Source organism: Chaetura pelagica, unplaced genomic scaffold, assembly GCF_000747805.2.
Source record: "Chaetura pelagica isolate M959 unplaced genomic scaffold, ChaPel_1.0 scaffold436, whole genome shotgun sequence".
NCBI classification, from domain to species: domain Eukaryota; kingdom Metazoa; phylum Chordata; class Aves; order Apodiformes; family Apodidae; genus Chaetura; species Chaetura pelagica.
In genome coordinates this window covers 2201738-2226784 of record NW_009953651.1, presented here as the reverse complement: position 1 = coordinate 2226784, position 25047 = coordinate 2201738, and the positions used below count along the sequence as shown (strand labels likewise).

General features: G+C 35.8%; 1 protein-coding gene across 1 annotated transcript in view; it reads right to left on the bottom strand.

Moving 5' to 3' along the window:
• Positions 1 to 25047, bottom strand: part of LOC104390844 (heparan sulfate glucosamine 3-O-sulfotransferase 1-like) — a 45746-nt gene that overhangs the window by 3631 nt on the left and 17068 nt on the right. The window lies entirely within an intron of this gene.

Here is a 25047-nt window from a genome sequence, read left to right as displayed (position 1 = left end):
TCTTTGAGTCTCAGACTATTCCTCATAAATTAACCCCACGATACATGATGAGAATTATAGTGGTTTATTACATTTTTTTCCCTATTATTTAGTAGTGTTTTTGTTGCTTAGTAACATAAGAAACATCAACAGATATTATACTTAGTATGCAGAAATGAAGTTCAGAAATAAATGCATGCTGCAGAAAGGACTAGTTAAGTAAATAATACCTTGGGATTTTGTTTATTTTACTAAAAACTTAGACTAGACTAAAGGAGCAAATATCCTGGCTGAAAAATCATTTTAATATTGCAACAACATTCTAAAGACCCTTAACTGCTGCAGCCTATTGTAAAAAATACTTCTAAGCATCTTATATTTATCTCACTTCACAGTAAGGTAAACCTAACTATATTATTATTACTAATTTATAATATTAATTGCTAATAATACTTTTCGCTGGCTGTAGTGTTTCTCACTGGAGAATTTCACAGCACTTTCTCTTAGTGAACTGTCTGCACCCTATTAAGGCACCATTCTCACCTTATAGGAAATTGCAACTGACCAACTTATAGATGCAGTTCAGGAGTGCAAATGCTTTGGAAAATCAGGGTTAATGTGATCCACGCAAGGTCATATAACAGGTTTATAGTCCAACCAAGAAAAAAAAAATACCCAGGGCTTCCAATTCCCTTTCTAATTCCAACTTTGTGCCATTTGACAGCAGGCATTCATATCTGTAATGGTAACTTATACTTGGGTTACATGCTGAACTGAAAAACGAAAAGATTCCCTCAGCACAAGATTCAAGTATTTTGTGGAATACAGCACTTTCTTTCCACTTACCTCCCACTCTCTACCCCCAAATCAAAACAAAGTACAAACTCAGGATCTTCTTGTTTCAAGCTGTTTGTGCAGAAATGCCCGTTTGCTACTGAAAACTACAAGGGGTGGTGTTCAGAACAAGGATAATAAAGCACCAGTTTATGTTTGGTTATTTTTTAAAATTATTTTTATTTTTAAAATATATTTGGGGTTTTTAAAGTGTACTGCTTTTCCTGTATATTCCTATCAGATACCAACTCATCCCAACACAGAGATCAGACACTGCAAAGAGTAAAAACACTTTAAGTCTTACAGGCACACATATTTAAAACACCGCAATTATGTCTCTATAATTAAAAACATCTCTAACACTGACAAGATAAAAAACACTATAGCAGCCTACCTGTATTCACAGCCAACGGTCATACAAGGTGAACAGTTTCAGGACTTTTTAAAAAAGAAAATCATACTATGTTGACACATGCCACTGTAAAGTATCCACATACAGACTGGCTTTAAGTAATAAATAATTCTAAATAACATCAACACTAATACAACTCTAAAAGTTTTCGAGTATCTGAAATTAAGAAATCGGTTAAATAAAGGCTAGATACTTAGCATAATAAAAGCAAATCTGCTCTCAGTATGTTTTATACATTTTTTAAAAACAGGCAAATGAAGAATCCCGTGGATATATGATACATCACTTGATATAAGCCAATATCAATTTATTCAAAGCCAATAACTCAATGACTAATTCTATTAATTCTAAGCATTAAATGTTAGAAGTAATACAACTGCTAAGAGCCTTCTTCACAATACCTTAATTCTTCTTTATAAACTCATTTGTGAAATAAAGTACATTTTAAAATACTTGGCATATGTCCAATGCCTGAACAAAAAGTATCCTCTTCATTACGAAGTGAAAGAAACAAAATTCAGCTGCTTCTGTCCACACAGTCAGATTTGCCTAGACTGATCAGGAGACAATGACAGCACATTTCCAAAAGTGAAAAAAAAACATTAAAATTTTGAAAAAGTTTCCTACATAAAACCAACTGTGAGTGGCTCTTACTTTTATGCCAAGCAGTGCAATTACTTCAGGGTTATGCTAGAACAAGATCAATTAGAAATCGGTGCAATTGAATATGTTTAGAGCTGTGTCCTAAAAGTTTCAGTGAGATCTGATTCAGAATCCCAGGTTACCTGTTCCATGAAATTGAATACTGTGTGTGAAAGGATAGTTGCCCCTGCACATGGACAATCCTTTCTCTTCAGATAGGACATGAAATGTTCTGCTATACGTTTACATTATACTCTGTACCCAGATTAAATGTAATGACTAGATAACATTCCCATGATGCCATTACAGGCCTTTACCAAAATCTGTGAGAAGCTGTTAATCCATTTCTATGAATATGCACAGATTGGACATGAAGAATACCTCCCACCTCCAATTGTGGAAAAATATCTGATGCAAACTGGAGAAAGCAAGAAAGATTGAGTGTGAGTAAAACACAACATTGGAGTTTTTTTAACAGAGCTTCAGCTTAAGCTCTACTGGTCTCTGGTTATACAAGGAGTAAAGGACTAAGTACAAAAAGGACCACAGATCCCAGAGTCAAACAAACATCACAGCAGTTCATCTTGCTGGTGAAGAATGTTAGCATTCTTGTACGCTTCAGAATTTTGTTTGCTTGCCTTTTACTCAAACTATGGACATATTTTTAATAGGAAGATGTACTGAGAATTCTTAAATGAAGCACTGCCTAGAAAAACATGATCCCACAGGTTGTCCCAAAATGCTGTCTTGCTGCAGTAATAACTCTTCTGGAAATGAAAGATTCTAAAGGTGTCTCTTTAAGCATCAATACAAAAAACCATACACTATCCCAAAGACAGACAAAGACATTAACATTTGAAGTCCTAATATTGGCAGTGAATTTGTTTGAATGAAACTTTTCTAATGAGATTGCAGTTTTACAACAGCCAATGGTTACTACCCTACAGGAATAAAAAAAAGGAATAAAAAAGAAAATAGCTATTTGGGGAGTCAAGATAGGAGCTGCAAATTAATGGCAGTTGGCTGCAGGCTTCTCTTCTACCAGGTACACAGACTATAATGAACAAAAAGGAAAGCTAAGAAAGGTTAGCATAATCCATAAACACATTAAATCATTGGCAGGTGATATTAGCAGACAGTAGTTTCACAAAAAGTTTGCTTTCCTAAGGCCAGCATTATATTTTCTAATTCCTTTTTCTGATAACTCAAGATAGAAAATTGCCTGATGATAATATGACTGCAAATATATGTAACAGTGTCTTATATATGGTAATATATGCAGTTAAATACAGTAATATATTTCTGAGCTAAATAAACTTTCTACAGCTGTAGCCTACAGGTTATGTTTTATAGTCTTTTTGAAAAATATCATACTCAAACCATCCACATAAAAGTTCCTGAATGGCAATTTCATAAAGGGCCTTAATCTGTTTAGTCCATAAATCCAGGTACAGTCTAAGCCTGCCTTTAGATAGACATTAAAAAAAAAATCTGTTCTTATTAAGGTGTAAAGCATAGATAGCAATCAGATTAATACAGATGACAAGGCCAGTTTTATATGTCTAGTCACTCTATGTATCACATTGGCATATTTCAAATGGAATCACATTATGGATTTGTTGAATTAAACTTACACCTCTAATTGTTAATTATGTCTCAGGACTAATATAAACTGAAGTAACAAAGATGCCATACCAGGTCTTGAGCCAAATGAGCAGTAACTGTGTAAATATATAGGTACAAGATATAACAATGTGTGGCTGAAGATAGTGAAGGTTTTGTGTTTAATTCTACAGAGCTTACTAAGGTAAAACTTCAATCTCTCTAGCTCTGGTATAACTGCCCACTCTCATTGTCACAAAGAAACATTTAATACTCATATTTGGGAATTAAATTGGCTTCAGAGGTTTTATGAAAGGACTTCAAAGTAAAAGATACCTCAGAGGGTCAGAAATGGTAACAGAAGCATTTGATAGGGATGAGGATAGGTTAGTTCCCTGTTGTACAAAACAGCAAATCCCTACAGGACATCCATGGCAAACAGGCGACTCTAGAACCTGTTACACTGTTTTATGAAGAGTACATCTTCCTGACATTAAAAAAAAAGCCACGACAACCGACCAAAACCATAAGACCCTTCTAATCTGAACTGGTGGGGATTCAAAAGCATCACAACTTCAAGGACTCCAAAAAGGGAAGACTCACAGGGGAATTTTTCTGGGCAGCCCTTGACAATATTCTACCTTATGTTTTCAGCACTGCCACAGTGCAGGGTGAGAGTGCTCCAGGCAGAGCTCATCAGACACTGGCAGCTGCATGGGGAGCTGCCTAAGGCCATCAGAGAAGGCACAAAGTCTTGCAGGCAGTGAGGTTCCTTTGTCCCCACCTTGAATGCTCTCCCACTGTTAAACACTTGAGCAAAGTCTGAGCCAAGGTCAGCATCACACCCTCTGTTTATAATATCGTTTTGGAGAACTTTTGCAAGGCTCTGGCATTAGCCTGTGGAAAGTAGTTAAATGATGCCAAATCATAAGAATTGTATTGGGTCATGTATAAGTGCTGTATAACCCCATTACACAAGGCACAAAATGAACTGCTCCTTCTGGTAATGTCTTACTATCCAACAATCAGTAGATTGGAGACCTTGTAATGTCAAATTCACACAGTAAGAAAAGGAGCAAAATTCTTCGCTCAGGAATATACTGAAAGCACAGGTGTAAAGTGAGCTGAGAATTCACCCACAATAAAACAAAGCAGCTGAAAGGCTCATCTGAGTTGAAATAAATAATGGCCTTATAAAGGATGACTGAACAAATTTTAAGAAGTACTTAATTACTGTGTGCAACCAAAAAAGACATACTTCTTTTTCTGACTACAGCTATTTCTTTAGTATTTGATATTTTTAATACTTTTTAGGTAACTCAGGATTGTGAAAAATACTGCAGAGAAAAATAAACAGCTCAGGAGCAGGTTTTTGTTTGTTTGTTGTATTTTGTTGTTGGTTTTTTTTTTTTGTTTTAGTTTGGGTTTTTTTAAGGTGATGAAAAAACAGAGGAAATGAGAAAATACAAAGAAGCTGAAAACATAAGTCATCTAGATAATTGATTTAAGGTTGAAAGTCTAATTTCACAATTTTGGGGACTTATGTAGGCCCTGAAAAGAGACAAGATTAAGAAAAGGATCAGGGACAATAGACCTGAGTATGAATGTTTAAAGAAATAATAGGATTTGCAAAAACTAAGAAACACATCTAGTCCATATTGAATGTAGGTACACTGAGAGACTTTTGGCATCAAAGAATCCAAAAGTACAAAAGCCCCAAACAAGCACACCTCATAGTCTTCCTTTTTGCAAAGTAAATAAACAAGCAGTACTTGAAGTTGAACACCACAGAAAGCAACTGCCTCACAATTCATAAAACTGACTAATACAAAAAAAGTAGTAAAAAAGACAAAACTGTCTTACCCTGTTAAGCAAATCTTTGCTAACAAAGAATGTAAATATAATACTATAATACAGAATAGGCAAACACATTGGAAAAGAAACAAGTAGGTACTACTCTTGAATAACCACTCAATTAATGCCTTCAACACTTATCTGGTATTGAGTTCCATGCGCTTTCAACCGAGCAGGCAGCTGCAGAGACACAGGATTGAAAGCAACTGAGGAAACATTTTAAAATCCTGAACAACCTGAGTACCATGCAAAAAATAGACCAATGAGCCACTCATGCCTCTTCAGCACTGGCAGGTAGCTAATACCAAACACTCATGCTTATCTTCAGGATTTCTGAGATTTAGTCAGAGTTCTAGCTGACCATGCTTTGTGCTTCATACCTAGGAAAGACAGAACTTAGAAAATCTTCTCTACAGTCCAAATATTTCAACCTTCCATGTACAGCCTGAACCTTTATGTATGTCTGTAGTCCAAAGCTAAAGTATTAAAAAAAATATACAAACACGTTGAAACCTCTTAAATTTCAGTGTAAAACAAAGCAACTACATTTCCTCTTTCCCCTAATCAGCAAATTATTATGACAACTTCCTTGTGCAAAAACAATCTCTGCATCTACAAGTTTAAGGGTTCTCCGCAAAAACACTTTCTGTGGATGTGCTTTAAACCTGAAAAGCCAGGGGAAAAATACCTGCAGTACCACTGCTTCAAACAGCACCGTTAATTCAAGCAGAACCTGTTCCCTGCCACGCAGCACCACTTCCCTCTGTAGCTCAGAGCTACTTGACACCCAAATAAGGCTTTTGCACTATTAATTCAATGCTGCTTCACTTCAAATCAATTGCAACTTCTTTGATGGCTGAGAGTGCCTATAGCAATCCTTCGGAGCCTTTAAGTTCTGTCTGTCAATTTTCACCTACGTCTTTAAGGTAAAATTATTTTTAGGAGCTATCACATACATCCAAGATCTGGACTTTAAGACTTAAAATTTGTGAGACTAATGTTGAGGGTTTGTCACATTAGAAACTTTGGCTAGGAGCCACGATAGATGTAGCCAGAGATTGCATCAGAGCATGGTAAGATCCCCTTCCAGATTCAAATATTGTATTTGCTGGCTATGATTAGTACTTTTTAATTTGAAATTATAGTATCAACTTGGAGAACATCTCTTGCACCTAGATATCTTATAATAACCTTTTACTATTTCTCTCCTTAGGTCTGAATCGTGTTATCAGTATTCCAATAGTTGACAAGGTGCTACAAGCTCTTCTAGCAGAGGAGAATGAAGCAGAGGTAGGGATAGACTCTGATATATTATCATAATTAATTGCATACTAGTTAGAACAATAAAGGGTTAGAATGTTTAAAAACATTCTCTCTGTAGACTGTACAACTCATGTTCTTTTAATTGATTGTAAACCCTGATTTCAGCTACTACAAAAAGACAACATGACAGCAGATTGATTTTATATTGCCATAACAACTGGACATTTTCCCAAGGATCAATACTTTAACATAGCAAAAAGGCAAAAAGTACTTCCATTGTCTTCCATTCTCCGTCTCAGTCTCCTTCACTCCTGAAAAAAGGAGACAAAAAACCAAAGCACACAATTTTGTTCCTTCAGTTCCAGACCAAGGAGGTGAGGAGGCAATTGTTTTTGTGAACTGCCATTGTCTAGCCAAAATTATTTTTTTCTTACTACATAGCATAACAACCTACACATTCCATGCTGTTCCAGTCCATTTCATTTTTCAGGAAATTTATAAAAGAAAAGTTGAGTGTCAGTCCTCATTTCTCTTTTACCTGTTCTCCATTACCACTAAAACACTGTCATATAAAGAAAGGATGTAGGAGCTCATATGTAATAGTTTAAAAAATAAAATACACATCTTGTGCATCCTGATCCGTGTTTTTCTTGCCCCATAAGCACACTCAGCAACTCCTATGCATGATGTAATTTAAAATAATCTCACTGTACATTTTACTGCTGAGAACATTATTTTTTTCAATGTATTACGAGTTTTTCCAGAGTGTTAACAGAATAATTTTCAGCATCCTGTGGCATCCTTCTTCAGCAGGTTAGTAGTTGCTTTAAACCTTTTGAAGAACAAATGCCAACATCTGAAAATCAGTTAATTTCCAAGTCCAGTGGGATTGATAGAAAATACAGAAAGCAAAGCACCAAACCAACACTTCTGAATCAGACTGCCTGAAAGCACATGCAATCAGAAAGATACTCTGTTTCACTTACTCACAGTGAATAGTATTTCATTAATAAAATGGAGCTGGATAGCACTGAATAGAAGACTAGAGAATCTTAAGTCGCTACTTAAATGGTGGAGTAATCTTCAAAGATGTTGACCATCTGAAGATTTTGTATATCTCTAGGATGGCTGAGAACTTTGTTGAAGGTCACCTGTTCTCAAACACTGATAAAGCCATTTTCCAGTTAGAAAGCTGAAGAAACAAACTTCAGTGTGTGTAACAATTCTCTGGCAGGCATTTACAGAGTACTTATTTGCAGCTGATGGTGTGTCCAAACCTTACATCATTTCAGAAGAACTTTTAATTGAAAAACCCCTCATAAACACACAGTAATTCTGAAATATTAACATGAACTTTAGTTAGGAAAGAGGATTTCTGCTGAATTACTTATCACAACCCATCCATCCTCCTATTCTCAGGTTTTAGTGTTTCACTCTTTGGTCATTGAAACATAAAGCGGTTTGCAGATCGTAGTCATAACACCATTTCCCCCCAGTCCCATTTGTGAAAAATGTGTAGTGCTTTTTAAAGCAACATCATATTTAATTTTGTAGCAATAAAGGATTTTTTATTCATTCTGACTACAAGTGCTCAGTCCTCTTACCTTAAATATGTGCTCACAGGGGAAAATAAATCTGTATTTTAGATTTAATTTGTAACTATAAACCACGGAACAGTTATTTCTGTTTATAGCATGCTAAAAAAAGGTAACGCAAGCCAGCAGTATAAGCTACCGGTTACTGATGTCAGCTCTGTTTTAAAACCACAACAATAGCTTTTCCTCACAAGGGAGGACAGTATTTTTTCTAGAAACTATAAATTGCATATATTATTTTATATTTTTAATGATGAATTTTCATCTTAGATTTGTAGTTTGACATTTCTTAGCTGAAATATTTCCACACTCATGTCCCACTTATTCTTTAAAGCATCTATCAATTTAAATACATTTCAAATAGAAAGAACCTAATATTAAGAGCAGGTTAAATCTCTTCCAGAACCTTTCTGTCCAGGGGGAAAAGTCTGACACAGATGTATTTGGAAAGCTGTCACACCTACCAATGCCTTAAAGGGAATTATAGTCAAAAGAAAGAGTCCCTTACTCTGAGTTTATAGATAACTAACAGTTCAGAGCAAGTTTTTGAGATCTGAATCAAGATGTTACAATCAAACATTAAAGTGTCAGTGTTTGAGAAACAAGAGGTTCAATTATTGAATGTGAAAGAGTCTCAATCCCTACACATGTAGCTTACCAGAACCATACAAGAAATTAGGGAGTAGCATGTTAAAAACATTGATAAAATGAAGCTCTTTCCCCTGACAGTTAAAAAAAGCCAGACTGATATAATTGTGACTCACATTCTGAGAATGTTTCAGAAACAAAATTTCAGTTAATTTTAAAAGCAGCAGGAGAAATACATGATGAAGTCGGACCTATTTCATAAAACATTATGGATCTGCTGTGCTCTTAAGTATGCTACAGAAATTGGATGTGAAGTATTTTAAATTATAACATAAAATCAGCTTCTACTTAAAGCATCACAAAGCTGGTAGTGAAATAGGAAAGGAGTGGAGAAAGCAATGGAAGATATAAAAATAAAAAAATTAAGCACCTGTAGGCAGAACCATGATATTAATGATTTTACTGACCAGACTTATGCCCTATATTTGTGCAAATACATACACAGAGAAATAAAACAGGCTGCAATAAAAAAATAATGTAGTCAGACTGAAGAATTTAAATTACTTTCTTTCATGAGCAATGCAGCTGAACCTGATAAATGTAGATTATAAAAGTTTATTGCAACCAGATGAATGCCTATACACTGGAAACATGAACAGCTGTACAAACAAAGAAGAATTTAGATCTGTTACAACATATCAAACCTTAGGAAAATTTATATTCTACTATAGTGCAAGTATGTAGGAAAGCAAAAGTTCCCAGGATGGTATCATGGTTATGACTCGAGTGGAAACCGAATGAGTTCAATTTCCACATTTTCCTGTGGGGGGTGGAGCAAAGATACCTTGGCCATTGATGCCATAACAAAGTGAGGTGGAGTTTGGATTTACAGTTGATTACATGCTCTCCAAGTGGAGCAACCTCCTCAACTCCAAGATTGTTCACATGAGGGATTAGAGCTCAACAACTAATACATTTTAAAATCACACCTCAGCTTTCTTACAGTAATTTCCCCTTGAAGACAAACCTTGAGGGTGAAATTTTTCAAAAGCTTATGCTCTTCAGAATTGTGTTTTTCACCTTGCAGTGATATTACAAAGATAATATAAATACCTTGAATGTCCAGGTGATCAACAATGGAGGCAACCATGAAACAGATTCCTCAAGATTGTAATGGTGAGTTGCATTGCCACAGCTGAGCAGTGGAGGAAATGCTAATTCACCATGCATGTTTAGAAATATATCCAGGTGTTCTGTTGGGATATTAAATTACAGAGTTGACAAACTATCAAGCAACATTAGCCTCTATGTTGAAATTAACAATTTTAAAGCTATGAAAAAATACTAAAAAAAGGTCATTATCAGTGATATAATTGGGGAAAATTACATAGAAAAAATAAGAAAATTGAAGGGAACGACAATATGCTAAAATTAAAACAATTTCTTTAGATTACATCCCCCTTCCCATATAATCTAATACTACTTTTTGCAAAATTTTTACATGGCTTTTAGATTCCATTGACCATACCAGCCAAACAGCACAGGGAAAAGAACAGGTTGACATATAGTGACTAATAGTCAATAGTCAACTAAGTTTCCAGGAAAAAAAGCAAAGATTCAATATGAATTAAAGAAATAGCTCAGAAACCAAAGTATGGGAATGTGCAAGAAATCTTCAGCATCCAGTTTAATTCAGAACCTTGCACCATGCATCTCCACAGGAAAAGATACAGGCTGAGAATTTTCAAAGGAGCCTTAGGGAACTTCAGTTACTAATTCATTTGAAATTTGAATTTCAAATTAGAAATGGACATCCAGAGCTCTCCGACTTCCTGGGAAGCCCTACCCTTAGGATTCTTTGTGGATTCAAAAAATCTCAATGAAAACTTCAGCTTGATGCACAGTCATGGACAAAGGCAAGCACACTATTAGTATGCAAAAGCAGTGAGAGAAAATGTCATTACAATTTTAATGTACATTGGTAAAATAATGGTTCAGAGTGACTAAGAACAGTGTGTTTCATTCTGTTCAACCTCTCTCAAAAGAGAGAAGGAGTTCTGAGGTGGCTGTCAACAGATGATCACAAGCATAAATAATTTGCTCATATAAGGACATAGAAAAATACATCTTTTTACTTTCTTGGGCGTTTATACTTTGACTGCTACATTAGATAAACGAACTAGAGGTAAGATCTGCTAATCCCCTTGCAAGTTCAGGAAAAACATTTCAGTGGAACGAAAAGGCAACAAAATTAAAACTGACTAAATTATACGCTCTGAACAATACACAATTAATCTAGGAGTGTTACTGTCACTAAATATTATTAAAGAGCTATGTAAAGTAAATTAAAAAAAAAAAAAAGGACACTTTAAGCTTTATTTCAAAATACAGTACTTAGTGTCTTAAATGAGCAATCTAATAAAAAAAATTTAGAGCTCAACGGGAAACAGAAATCAGTTTGAGAAATCTGCACTCCTGGGATCACAATAATTAGGGAGTAGATCACATAAAATATGTAACAACTTAAACATTTTTCAAATACATTACATACAAATAAAAACTAAATAATTTTTAATAGATTTAGATTATTTGTTTACTTCATTGAGTTTTGAGGAAAGAAAAGCAGAAAAAAAGATATACATTCCTGACTAAATGACCAGAGTTCCTGCTGTCATAGCTCAAAGCACTTCCCAGGTTTCCCTAACTTTGGTGAAGGTCAAGACGGATACAATTAGAGCACACAGTGTGACATTGATGTTGAAAGTATAAGCGAAGTTGGATGACTTACACAAGACAAGAAAAAGAACAGCAGCATGACAGAGTCACATGTCAGAGGAGAAGAGACTGTAAAAAAAAATAAAAATGAAGCAAGCTAACAGAGAAAGTTAGGAACTCAGATCCTTCTACATATTATAGTTCCCAGAACACAAAGTAACACGATTAATTGATAAATCCTAAACAGTAGTCTTACAACAGCTTTTAATGAATTTGAAGATAAATACTGTACAAAGAAAAACCCAAGAGGGTGCATGGTATCAGTCACAGTTAATTTAATTTCAGCTTGTGAGTCATGGTTTTTAGACTTCTGACCATTCTCACAAATCTCTACTCTGTTGCTTAAACTGTGTTGATCATGACACCAAATCCTAGGCCTCTTTCCTCAGATAAGGCCTCACCAACACAGAGAACAACCACCCCACTTGGCTTCCAGACTATGGCCCATGTGAATAATTTTTATATTCTTCCTGTGGTTTTGCTTGAATGGCATTAATTCTTGGGCAGTTCCTAATCCATCAACACACATGAAATTCTTCTGTGCAGCACTCTTACCTAGTCAATAATCCTGCACCTGGAATTTGTACATTAGACATTTCTGTTTATCTCTACTTCTCTGTATTAAAATGCAGCCTATTTTATTCAAACAATTTATTGAATATAGTAACATTTTGATACCCAGCCCTGTCCTCCAGCATGCCTGCACCTTCCTTGCTTTGTGTCACCTACGTCTCCTCCACCATCCATGTCATTAATAAAAGATATGGAATACTGCTTTTCTTAGGCTTAAAAATTGTGTAGTCCAAGGTAGCTACCTGCCAATAAACACTGAACTCTGCAGTACAACTCTCATTCAAGATGTATTGAAAAAAAGTATAGGAATTAAATACAAGGCAACAGTTGATGGGTGATTATCTGGAGAAAAAAAAAAGATAAGAATATATGCAGTGAGCAAATTAAAATATAATTAGCCACAATAGGAACACACTTTCATGTAACAATAACAACAAAGATCTAGAAATGCTCAGTCATCTCAGTGTAAATGTTAATTTCAGATTGAATCAAATTAAAATTAACACACCAAAGAAACAAAGCCAGCTCTCCATCTCTTAAGCTACATGCAAACTGAAGCATGCTTGCATCTTGACAGAAGCTTTAATTTAGGTTTAATCTAAGAATGTCTATAATTGGTCAGACACAGAATCTCACTGGTCCGGTATCCCTCTCTGGCAATGGCCTATCATAGACAGGTAAGGGAGTGTACAAAGCCAAGTCAAACATATCACAATTTTTCCAAACATACTTTCCCAGCCTCCATCAAGTCTGACTTTAAAGCTAATAATTGTCTCAGAGAGCCATGGAGAGTCCTTAATGGATAACAACAGTAACCAGTCTTACTACTTTTCAAATCAATGTGGCACCACTGTGACACTGCTTGTAACCATGATGCTCCCTGCTTTGTTCCATTTCTTTCTAAAAATTCCTAATACTAAATTTGCTTTGATTTGACTGATACTAATTTCATAGCCCTCTGTGAATACTCATCTCTGTGACTATATTCTCTCACAGTGAAGTTCTTCAACAGCAATTGTCAGTTTGAAGTCCATTCTTGCACACAAAAAAGCTTTATTTTCTAATTTTTTTTCCATTTGAGAAGTACTTTAAATTTATTTATGATGAATTTCACTTGTCAGTTCATCACTTAGTATCACTGAGGTGCTTTTCTGCAGTTGAATTTCATTTCTCCTATTCTGAATAATATAATATCACCTACAAATTTTCATGTATAAAGACAGGCTTGCTGCTCCTGGTACATTTGAAATAATGCTAGTCTTAGGTCTTGCAGAAATAGTTTTGTAAGCTCTTTTTTAGTCTACCTTGTTGTGTTTTTATGTTCTCTTTGTGGTTTCAATGTTTCTATTATCCTTGAATAATGGAGTAACAGGAATGTCTTCATTTCTTATATACTCATACCTCCTTGTAAGAAGGTTTAGACATCTGAGTTTTAGAACAGACTAAACACAAGATTATTAGAGATGCATCAAAATTAGCTGAATAAAGTAATTTAAAATATAGTCAAAATAATTAGAATAGAGCCTTTTTGAATTCCAGAGAACTTAAATTTGGTACATCTAGTCCAAAACCAAGCAGATGGTTCAAGATGTTAATACACTGCTTTGGAAGTGATCTAGATGAAAGTATTCTGTAGATCATTTACGGAGATTTGATGATGTTTTTGCAGTCAACATCCTCTACAATAAGTGTATGATACAAACCCCACCTGTCAGTGGCTGAATTCAATAGCTTTGGAACAGTTCATAAAAATGGGTAAAATAATGTTCATAAATCCAAAATGTCTTTACTCTGAATACTTTATTTTACTTTGTGTTGCACGCAAATTTGCCAAGAAACTGCCAGATGAAATTCTCCACACTGGGTTCTTGCCCAAGGTGATTTGTTTTTTCTTGAAATTGGCAACTTACTGAGCTGAGCTGCTTCCAAGAATGAAGCTGGAGAAATTAATGTTGTTTTGTTCAGGTTATTAAAAAAAATAATACAGTAACTAGCTCTTGAAGAAGCCTTAGTGTTGGGTTTTTTTTAACTAGAGCTTTGTAATATGACAAAGAATTGTCAGCACTTTACTGAGCCCATGAAAATTACCCTCAAAGTTGGCCAAGTTACAGTGTTTCTATTAATTTCTTCATTATAATTACACATACACACCATACTTTTTGAAACCTGCTTGCCAAAACTGTCTGAATCACCACTTACACACAGCCCACTCCAGCTTTCCACAGCTTTTTTAACCGAAACCTGCCCAACTATTCCTCTCCTTCCAGGAGAGGAGACCACTCTCCTGGGCTCAGTGCTCCAGGCCTGGCACCGGGGCTGTGCCACATTAGCCACACTCAAGTGCAGCGCCATGAAACATGATGTCTCTTGAAGGACCACAGAAGACCTGAACATAGAAGAAGCCAAAAGGAATAGACAGAAATGGATGAGACACTTGGAATGGAAGACCAGATGTGTTTCAATACTACCAGGACCAAAGAGGAGCTGGAGATTCAGGTATGTCTAGCAATTAACAGCCAATTCCCTACAGACTCCAAAAAGTAAACCAGGAAGAGGGAAACCTTTTCTACAACTAACAGAGATTTTAAACTTTATAGTTTTAAGACATATTTTCCCCTATTTTATTTTTAAGCAAGCCTTAAATATACTTGAAAAAGGTTAATTTTGAGAAACATTCAGCTTGAGCTAGTTTCCTCTAATAGCTGATAATTAGGCCGTTATGATAAACTGACAATATGATGCTATTCATGTACAGTATGAAATACAGGCACCACTTCTAGCTTCCTCTATAGGACAGACCCTTGCAAATAAACATTCACAGATCTGGCCATGCTAACACCTCGCTTGATCACTTTTCTGAATTTTCTATAGGCTTTGGAGTTAATCTACTACCTTCATCAGTCCACTTATGTCTCCAAATCCTGAATGAACAGCTTCCTATGCTGTGCATGAAGAAAACACTTATCATAGCATGACTAATAATTCATATATACATCCAAAATTACTGCAGACAGGATGTCCACACACATAAGCCATTGGAAAACCTGTAGCAACATGTGAACTTTTGAATTTTGCATTCTAAATAGTGACTGACGTGTTGCTTTTTAGAAGCATTATTAAAACAATGATAAGATGTCTTTATTCTATACTGAATTTATTTTTGTCATCCTGAGCTTTTCTTCCTCTACTTCCACTGTTTGTCTCCATTATATATGGCATTGTGGTTATATTTTAGACAGCCAGCTTTGTGGCTGTATCATATTTAAAGCTCCACAAAAAAACCTGAATATGCATGAAACAAGGAACTACTAAACACAACAGAAGAACTGAAAAAGAGCAAAAGAACTAATAGTCTGTGGTATTCCTATACCATTAAACAAAACAACAAACAACAAAATGCAATTTACTTTTAAACTTCTGCTAACCAACTGTTTGAGATTTTAAGATTGTACCCAGAATATAGGTAACTCCTGCATTTATGGCTGTAACATTCATTTAAATGATTGCAGACAGTGACATCCTCACATTCCCTTAACAACCTTAACATGAGTTACAGGATAAGGCACACATACAGGAGAGAGATACATACCCCAGCAACGGTGAGGTAACTAACCAAAGGCTTGCAGTATCTGCCCATGCAATGTACTGCCCATGCTGGAACGTGGCAGAGGAGAGCTATCAAGCTGGTGACAGATCTGGAGAATAAGCCCTATGAGGAGAAGGAACTGGGATTGTTTAGCTTGAAGAGGAGGCTGAGGGGAGACCCCATTGCCCTCTTACAGCTACCTGAAAGGAGGTTATAGGGAGGTGGGAGTTGGCCTGTTCTCTCAAGTGAATAATGACAGGATGAGAGGAAATGGCCTGAAGCTGCACTAGGGGTGGTTTAGACTGGATATTATAAGAATTTCTTTACTGGAAGAGTTGTTGGACAGTGGAACAGGGTGTCCAGGGAGGTGACAGAGTCACCATCCCTGGATGTACTTAAAAGAAATGTTGATATAGTGCTTAGAGGCATGATTTAAGCACTGACTGGGTAAATTAGGTTATGGCAGGGAGATTTAGGCTATGGTTGGACTTGATGATCTTCAAGGTCCCTTCCAACCAGGATGATTCTATGATTCTATGAAATCAGTGAAATATGGTTGCGGGTAAAGTTTGCTTAGAATGGTCACATATAAAATTTAAGTAGATTAATGCCTACAGCTTCAAGGTTCTTCAGAAAGTAAGTAATAAAAGTCTCTAACGTAATACACATTTGAAGCACAATCCACAGAAGACCATCTGGCAATTCACAACTTATTTCTTCAAGATTAGTTGTCACTATGTCCTGGTTTGAGCCAGGATGAAGCCAATTTTTCTTTTTACTGATTTTTTTTCCTTCAGTAAGCTTTCTTGTAACTAGCAACAGTGTGTTCTGCTAGGCTGATAAGACAGTGGAATGTTTTTCTAACTACTGAGGCTTCAAGGCTGCACCTGCACTCTGCCGGCTCAGATACTATGGGGAGATCTGTGACCCCCCCGTAGGAGGCTGAGTTAGATGGACAGCAAAATTGGCCAAAGATATTCCATTCCATATATATACATAAGCTCAGAGGAGGGTCAGAGATCACAGAAGACAACTTCCTTCCTTCTGCTTCTTCCCGTCTCTTCCGTCCATGGCTGTTCATCCATCACCGTTGACCCTTAGGCTCGAGATCTCCTGACCCCCATAACTCTCTGCTCTCTCTCCAGCAGCAGCTCCGGGATTCCTCGAGACTCTACCCAGTTCAGGGAAGTGCTGTGGGAGTTGCTGGGGTGGGGTGAGGCCAGAGGTTTTTGCCCACACCTGAATATATCTGTATATAATTGTATATATTTTCTTGTGTCATTCATTAGTGTTTTAATTAAAGCTGTGTAGTTTAGTTTTCAATCCAGCCAAGTCTCTCTCTTTTTCTCTCTCTCCTTCCCTACGTGGGTGGGGGGGGAGGGGATCGAGAGCATTGTTGTCGGACCTGAGTCAAACGGTGACACACTATCTCAACTAACTTTTAGAATTAGAATTAGAATTTCACTTTTTCCTCTCTATTCCAGAGGTGACTGAAGAGAGCTATCCAAGAAAGCTTTTAGCAATGGTCTTGAATGTAAACACACTTTGTAATTCCTGGAGGTAAAAAAGCAGCACTTAAATGCAAAAGTCTTTGCTTACATTCCTCTGTTACCACAGATTTCACCTCCTAACAAAGAAAAACATGTATGTAATTATTTCCACATCATGCCGCAATTTCAGCAACATCTTTTTCATTTTCACATCATCTTCACAACAAGTAATGGAATATTTTAACTAGATTGTTGTACCTGGCACTTGGACCTCACTTCAGAAAGTATAAACCTTTAGGCTCCTATTAATATCTCACTTTCAAAATCCATTGGAATTACTCATATATTCTTAAATACTTGATTAACTGTGGCAAATGAATACCTAGAACTGAAAGGCTCAAACTAGTCACATTCTATAAAAACTAGATTCAGAAATGTACAGCAATATTTCAAGACTCCATAGAGATAGAAACATAAGGAAACTTTTTTTCAGAAATTACCAGTATATTTTAATGTTTCTGTTCTAAATAGACAACCTTTAATATTGAAGTCCAAGATTTCACAAGTGCAAGACTTCTATAAATACAGCCCATATTAACAATAGCAGTCAGGAACACATCACTTGATAATAACTACACCAAACAGCTAAGAACAGAGGTGTATGAAATTAATAAAAGCTTTTAAAAAGGGATATTAAATATTTTTATAGGTAACTGGAAATATTTTCTCGTATTATTTTATTTGAAAATGAATATTTGCTTATGTGATTACCATTACCAGCATTTATTACTTCAATATTTCTACTTGGAATAAGAAAGTGAATCACGCATGTAGAACCACCAGCTAGTTACCTACATGTTACAAGTTTTTAATCTTACTGATGGAAAATGGTACGTAGTATTACAAATATAAGGAAATGCTTTAGTTCCATGCTGCAGGGACTTCCACTGACCTCTTAACCATTCCTATACTAAATTGCTACTTCATTATTAATGAGTGTTCTATAAGTGGAGTAGCTTTTTTATTCTAAATCTGCAAGTGTTGCAGAAATTTCTAAAAATGGGTCAGCTGCAAAAACCTAAATACTTTCAGTCCATTATTATACAGTAGTATTTAAAGAGCATTCTCAACAACTAGTGTTTAATAGTAGACATGTATTTCAATGACAGAAATTTTAAATAATATAAAATAATATTAACAAATCAGAACTCAGTAATATTTATGGGGAGTCCCATCATGCAGAATGATAAATGTCTTCAATTGACCAGAAGCAGCAAACACTGACGTGTGTGCACACGTAAAAATTGTTACTGGCTTGAAAGAAGACTCAAGGTTTTAAGGCACACTTAAAATTAAGATACCAGAATTTTGTTAAATCACTAAAACTATTGCTATACTTTCATTAGAGGTTTAATTTCAGTTAATTTGAGCAAGCTTACCCTAGTTTGGGTGACAGAAGCCACATTGTGTTTCTCACACCAACTAAGTTCTATTAATGGAAGTTACAAGATATACTGGAGACCATGACTGCAAAGCTATATAAATTCCAAGGTTTTCAAATTTATATTTCTTCCGCAGAAAACCGAAACTGAAACATTTAATTGTTTAACAAAAATAGTATTTCATTAAAATATGTTTCATGGGCCTCTGTCAGGACACTAGTGTGGGCTCTGGGAGAACAGTCAAGTACCTGATTTGGCTGATTGAGAACTGATTTTCCATTAACTGACAACAACACTTCAGGAATGCTTGTGTTTTCTCATCCTTATCTGCCAGCTTTCCCATCCTTCTATCAAAAAAAGTAATGTCTTACATAACAGCATACTTTTAAAATTCCAGTTTAATTACCACCTCCCTTGGGTTTTCAGTCTTTGAGATTAGGAAGTTGATAAATTGCAGGCAGAGCTGCATAAATATGGACATTGTTGCTGCCATCTGCTGCCACATCTACTTCTGAGGTGTCGTAAAGATGACTCATTCCATCAACAGGACAAGGCACACAATAAGAGGTTGGAAACATTAATGTTAATGAACTTCCCAGAAGAACAGTCTGAACAAGCATGCTATTTGTATCACCAAGAGGTGAAGGCTAACAACTCAATATACCATTATCGTCAGGATGAAATAAAGGCAATGTTCTTCAATAAATATTGTTTGCTTGAAGCAGTCTACCTTTTGCATTCTAGCTCTTTCATCCACAGTTATTAATTAATGCACAGACATAAATATCTGTGGCACAAAACTGTGTAAAGCAGTACTAGTCATTGCAAGTCTTTTGCACTCCCTGAGATCACACTGAACTTAACAGGAATTGTGAATCCTCAGCACCGTGCCTGGTTGGGACTTAACACTAAGCTCACCTCTTCACTGTCACGTCTAACATTTGAGTCTCCTCTCAAGCCATGCCAGTCTTTCCTCTTCATAAATTTCTGATGTGAATACTTTGTCCTGTCTTTCTTTATGGATGCATTCACTATAAAACATATTTTAATGAGACAGACTGATTTAGCAAATTTCAAGTCTTGATCTGCTGCTTTGCTTTTATCTCCTCCTTTCTCTCAGTTCTTTCTCAGTCTCAAGGTAGATCTTAAAATGCAGCATCCAATTAAATGGTATTTCAAGTTTCCATAATTAATTAGGAGTCATTCCACTTTCCTTCCTACTTATACATGTGAATCCCCAAGCTTAAGAAACAGGAGTGGGAGAAAGTAGTACAAATAAACTTTTACAACTGAGGAACTTCTTTATACATTTCTACAGTATCTGGCAACAAAATGCCACAGAATCACAGAAAACTGAGGTGGAAGGAACCTCAAGAGGTCACTTTGTCTGCCTCTCTGCCCCAAGACTGGATCAACTATTTTGAAAGAATTCTTGTCAGATGTTTGCATAACTTGATCTTAAAAATTTTCCAGTGATAGAAATTCCACAGCTTCCTTAGGCAAACTGCACATATATGGTTAAAATTTGCTCCTACTATTCAGTGTAGCAAAAAGTTCTTACTGACACTGGCCTGCAAGATTAATTCTTTGCCAGTTTTAGTGCACAATATGGCACTCTTGAATTCATACCAATAATAATGCACAGATACCTTTGTGACAAGTCATACAAACTGTATGTTTTTTTTCAAGTTTATAAAAAGAGAAATTCTGTGTCACTGATAATGAGTGCTCTTGAATTAGTAAGTTAGACAGGACTTCATAATTAATCAAAGGACAAATACACTGCGCTCTCCAGTACCGCGTAATTTGTGTCCTGCATGAATTACATCTTACTGTTATATTATTTTTAAACAGAGGATTGAGATGATCTCATGAACACATATATATTTATATACTCCCATCCCTTATGTGTGGGCTCTGGTATAATGCAAATTTATAATGCAAAGTACTCCCAGGGGGTTCTAGGTTTGTTGAAGCCAAAGGATATAACAAGAAACAAATTAGCACCTTCACAAATGAGGATCTTATTGTCCAGCCAGCCAGCTCTTGACACTTGTCTTCACCTGACTTACACAAAGGGTCAATATAGCAGTTTATTTGCACACATGATTTTGGAATCCCAGTTGCTTCTAATCAGGATGTAGAATTAATTCTCTACTAACAGCATAGCAAACCTCAGGATTTTATTTGCAAAGGCATCAGTCCTTTCCAGAATTTAATACAGACTGGTCTCTACACTTTTTTTTTTTCCTCTGCTTTATGAGAATGATTTTACCAGACAAATTTTTCATGGTAGTAGAGAAAGGAAGACCTTGCTGTTATGGGAAAAGGTCTGCTTTAAGGCCTAAAATATACTCCAGAAATTATTTTGAAAAGGGGAAAAATGAACAATCTTTTTTAGTTTGTTTTATATCCCCTAGAAGAAAGTTTTGAAGTTCCTGAGTTAAGTATCGACAACATTCTACCAACAAGTGTGTGTCGGCTTTTTCAAACAGCTGGCACATGAGCTATAGATTTTTGCAGGTTCACAAGCCCTGTGCTCACATTTCCAATAAAGGCTGCTGTCTAATATACAAAGCTAAATGCCCTAGGGACATTGAAGTGAACATATTTTTCTGCTGTTTTAAGCACACCAGCAGTCATCTGTAGAGTTTACGTGGCTTTGTTGTCAATACCTGCTGGTCACAGCTGGTGAGGAAGCAGTTTCCCTTATGATCTGCTTGCTAATTAAGCATGGCAGCAGCCATTCAGAGTGAAATTTTCAACAACCTGACACACAAAAGGAAAGACTCAGATGTATTCTCAGAAGACTTCGATCTTTACATCATTTGGATTCTGTAGTTACTGCAACTTAAAGATAATAGAAAATAGTATGCCAGATCAACTTGCAACTCTTCTGACAGACTATAACATACTGTATGTAGGATGGATGTTTAACCCTTATGTTCTACAACAGAATTCTTTAAAAGAAGAGAAGTTAAAAGGATTTGAAGCTATCACAATATAGGTCAAAAAAATCTGTAATATCTAATACTTCTCATTTTCTTCAGTGCTTCATAATCTACCCTTGTTGCCATTTTTCCATTATCATCATCCACCTGTACCTTATTGCTGTTGTACATTCCTTTAATTGCAAAAGGATTGCAGAGTTTTCAAATATGGTGCTCTCCTGCATGCAAGATATCATAGAAAGTATCAGCAAAGTTACTTCATTGCCCTATTTTAAATTCTTTGCTTTTTTGGCCTTCAAAAGCCCAGTTGCTCCTTTGCTAACAATTGCTTTATAGCATCTCATTTTTTCCTCATATTACTCCCCTTTTTGGCTGGTATCCATGTGTTGTCTCTTAGCCCCTGCTTAGATTATAAACTCTGGTAGGCAGAAGTCTTTGGTATTTGTACAGTCTCAGTGGTCCCAGACTTGAATTCCAAGACACACTGTCATACAGAAAAAAACAAACCAAAACACTAGTTTGAGATTTCTCTGTTTTGTTAAGCCCCTTGTGTGTAGGGCGGACACTGGAGTGACTGGTAACCAAGTCATACTACTAACTAAGAACAGGTTGTTTAATCTGAATAGGTAATGAACTAGAATACATCAGTGAAGGTCAGCTTTTTTTAAGAGAAATCTTCAGATGGCAAGGGTATTAGTAGAACTGTCAAAGATGACTGAAAGGCCTCTTCCCACTCAGAGCAAAAACTCACTCCACAAGGAAATGTATCACATCCAAGCATGTTTTTGACCATTTACAAACCATTCTCAAATGTTTTAAATAAAATTTAAAATAATTTGTGTCTACTTTGTGGTTGCAAGTTTTAAATTCTTGTCCATCCATACCTTCTAGTCATCTTCTCTAAAAATGGAAGTTTGACATAATTGAAAAAATAAAAAAAAATTAAATTGTACCTTTTGCAATTTTCAGGACAAAAATGCAATAGGAGATAATGGTTGGAAAGGCAATTGGCATTAAAAAGCTTAAAAAGTCTAGTATTTTATAAATCTGAAAGATAGACTACCACATTTCTGGTAATAGAGATTAGACCTGAAACATTAATCTTCTACCAACTCCTGAATTGCCTTATGTATCTTAGTAAGGAAACAAAAGGATCCAGAGCTTTTATTGGCAACAATGAGTCATGTTCCAAAAGGAGGGTGCTACTGGATGACAAGTCCATGCATGTAGAGCAGACCTCAATCCACAATAGCAAACTGTTTTTAAGAAGTAGCTGTGGTACATCTCTTCCCAGTATAAATAATCTTGACTTTGGTTTGGATATTGAGAGTGATGAGGTAGCACTCCTGTCTAGACTCTGGCTAGTACTATTAATGTCCACTCTGCTCAGCATAAGTTCTGTAATGTACTTCTGCTGGGAAAAATATTTGATAGTGTTATTGTAAAAGTGATTTTGAAGAAAATAATACTTTAAAAGCTGCATAGTTTTAATTTTGAAGCCTAAATAATTTTTTTCCATTACTGACAAATTGAAGATCCCCTGGATGGGTAAAAGAATAAAAAGGTTTCAAGAAAAAAATTCTATAAGATTTCATTTAAAGATTAGTATTCTTTCCCTGCCCTTCAGCCATTTTTAGATTTTTTTTTTTTTTTTAAGCTCCTTAATAGTAAATGAGGTTGAGCTACCAAGCTGTCTGGAGAGCACACACAGTAGAATTAAATAAAGAATCAAAATCCTGGCAAGTTAAAAATACATTAAAAAAGAAACCTACCAAAACTTTTTGATTAAAGTCTTGGAAGAGTTAGAAAGCCTTTAAATTTCAATTTGATGAAGCTGTTCTAAGAGCTCTCTCTGGTTCTGATAATTTTTTTTTGCACCTTTCTGCTGTAATTTTTTGGATTTTTTTAATACTTTGTCACTCCATTGTTATTTATGCTTTAAAATACACATCTTGATGGATTTTGGCTGCATCTATAGTAAAATAGTTTCTGCTGTGGAACACTTGCAGCATGCTCTATATAATTGCCTGTGTTGAGAGTCAATCTTCAAGTTTTCACCTGCCTGCAAGTAAAATGACTGGAAATGTTTGCAAACAATTTGCCTTGCTACTCCTATTTCCTAAAAATTTGCCACCTCATAGGTAAACAAGAGCAGAGAAATAATGTTTGGTTTGGTGAGAAGGAAATCCAGAAATTGTCTTTCAAGACTAAAGAAATCAAATTCAAATAAACTGTAAGAGGCTAAATAGTCCTTTAAGTGGCCTTCTTGAGGGCTACTTGTCAGAATCCTTCTGATACAAATTGGTGCTAGAAGCCTGAAACTCATCTTCACAGAATTCCTTCTATTGTAGTAAGACTCATATTAAACCCACTGAACATCACAGTAAAAGCAACAGCTTACAGAAATCTCTGGGATTTTCCTTATTCTGTAGCCTAGCTCTCAGAAATCAGTACAATTTTATCTGGCCAGATAAGAACAGAAAACCAGGGTCCCTTTAAGACGTGTATCATTAATCTCCCCTTCTCCCATTAAGCATTTCCTCCTCTAGTGATCTGGGGATTCCATAATGATTATCAGGAGATGAAGGTAAAGCAAACAAACCTATTGTCTCCATGCATTTAGGACAGTGAGTTTCTCTGCCAGGACATGTGAGAGGGAAGGAGCAACCTGCAAAAACAGGATGGTATCAGCTTCATTCCTCTTGGGTTTTAATCATGGCTGCTCTGACTGTTATTAAGCCCTTATCAAATAGCAGTATTTATATTTTTATTTTTAGTGAGCATTTGTAATAAATGGTAAAGTTCAAATTACAAGAGTTTCTAGTAAAAGGTGATTCCTGTTCAGTTATATATAGCACATGTAAAACATCATGTCACATACAGTTAATTAGTTTCTGAAGTGCAACATGATTAATCAAGATCAAATGTCATGAACAATTATAAAAATGCCATTTTCTGTCCAAGAATTATTTATCTAACTTTATGCCAAATTTTTGGTTTCCAGTGAGTACTTCTTAAATCAGCATACTTTGTTGACCTTGCTGAAACATATGTTGATACAGGTAAATATAAAAATGACACAAAAAAACAAAAAATAGAAGAAGCTAATGCCCACAAACCAAAGTATTCTGGCCACATCCCACTGAGATATCTAAAGATCCACTCGACACCACAGAAAAAAGTAGCACAGGAAATGCTACAGCAAGCAGTGCTGTCCGACAGTAGCCTCACACAGGAAATCCAACACCTTTTTATGAGGCTGTAAGAAGTAGATAATGTTTTGCATACAGATAGTTTCACCCTGAGTAAGAACTTTCTGGCACAGAAAAAAATCTAGAAAGAACAGATGGCTGCAGGAACATAGTAAAATAAAACAAAAACACAAAACCAAACAAAAAGCCCTCCCAAAACCCCACAATCCCCCCCCCCCAAACCCCACAAAAAACAAGAAACATATCGAA